Genomic DNA, 1,824 nt, shown 5'->3' on the forward strand with positions numbered 1-1,824 from the left:
CAAACAATCATTTGAATATTGCTGAAGTTCAGGGGAGGGAATGGGGTGGATAGGACCAGTGGCGTGTGCAGAGAGGAAATGCACCTAGACAGGGCGTGTCCGGAGATAAGGCAGTCTGTACCTCCAGTGGCTGTGTGTCCTTGTGGGAGTAAGGCAGAATCAAAAAGGAGCCCTGGGCTCGTTCAGCCACATGGAGAAATAGAGTTGGTGTTTTCTGACATCAGTTATACTAAGCGCCTCTGACATTCTAAATACATTGAACAGTACTTGTACTGTAAACTAGTGACTTGGAAAAAGAAAAAAAAAATCGGGTTGGCGCACGCTCAGGGAACGCCTGCCTAGCAGTCAGCTAAAATCACAAGGAGCAAGTGCGCAGGGGGAACCAGAGCCCAGACCCTGGTGTGCCTGTGGAGACAGGGTCGTGGGAGAAGGTCGAGATGAACTCGATTTTATCGCGGGCGAACTCACTGTTCGCTTTCTCGCTGAGCGTGATGGCGGCGCTCACCTTGGGCTGCTTCATCACCACAGCATTCAAAGACAGGAGCGCCCCGGTGCGTTTGCACGTTTCGCGGATCCTGCTGAAAAATGTAGAAGACTTCACTGGACCCAGAAAGAGAAGTGATCTGGGATTCATTACATTTCATATCACTGCGGATCTGGAGAATACTTTCGATTGGAATGTTAAGCAGCTGTTTGTTTATTTATCAGCGGAATATTCAACAAAAAATAATGCTGTGAATCAAGTGGTCCTTTGGGACAAGATTGTTCTGAGAGGTGATAATCCGAAGCTGCTATTGAAAGATATGAAGACAAAATATTTTTTCTTTGATGATGGAAATGGTCTCAAGGGAAACAGGAATGTCACTTTGACCTTATCTTGGAACGTTGTACCAAATGCTGGAATTCTGCCTCTTGTGACAGGAACAGGACGTGTATCTGTCCCATTTCCAGATGCATATGAAATAACCAAGAGTTATTAAATTATTCTGCATTTGAAACACCACATTTTATACAGAATGAATTATTTCATTTATCTTGAATGTTTTTCTTTTGCTTTTTACCTTTTTTAGATTCTCTCTTTCTCTCTCTCTCTCTCTCTCTCTCTCTTTTGATACAACAGCAAACATCAAAAGGCATATTTGATATAAAAGGTAATGGGCTATTTAAATTAATTTTACAACCAAAAACAAAACAAAAGGCTACCAGAGTGGAATATTATCTTATAAAAATAAGACAATTGCATAATAATTTTGTGTGCGTATGTGTTCCTATATTTCCATTATTCTTTAATGAATCAAAGTGAATTTGAAGGGAACTTTTGGATGCCTATAGAATTATAAACATTTGTTATTTTATGCCTAGCATTTGTGCAAGTTCACATTGAATGTTATTAAGAAGTTGAAGTTTTCTAATCTCTTATAGGGTATGTTGGATTAGTGGAAAAATGTAGCATGGTTGCCAGCTAGAAGCCTGGTTTACAAAACAAACAAAAGTGACGAAATTTTATGACATTAGTCTTGGAATTGCCCATAGTGCTTGATTTTCTTGTGGGTGACTAACAACTTTCACCATGTAAAGATCAAATACCTTTCTGTGGGCTGTAAATCATTCTAACTCATTTAAAAGTCTCTTAAGTCAACCAACTGTGTGTCTTTCAGTGCTTTCTCTGTAAAGATTACTTTGTGGTATGTTTCTGTATGATGTTTTAGCATTGTCGTTGAAAGTTGAAAGTGTTTGCATAGTTTACCCTCTGAGTTAAGTTTGTTTAGTGAGTATGTCTAGTGCTACTAAGTAGTAATTATTTACAATGCTCTTTAGGTCCCC

The 1,824-nt window shown here is 39.5% G+C and overlaps 1 pseudogene; it reads left to right on the forward strand.

Annotated features, from left to right (window-relative positions):
* Positions 1–437: 437 nt before the first annotated feature.
* Positions 438–980, forward strand: LOC113175808 (signal peptidase complex subunit 3 pseudogene; annotated as a pseudogene).
* Positions 981–1,824: the final 844 nt, after the last annotated feature.

Source organism: Urocitellus parryii, chromosome X (genome assembly GCF_045843805.1).
Source record: "Urocitellus parryii isolate mUroPar1 chromosome X, mUroPar1.hap1, whole genome shotgun sequence".
Classification (NCBI taxonomy): Eukaryota; Metazoa; Chordata; class Mammalia; order Rodentia; family Sciuridae; genus Urocitellus; species Urocitellus parryii.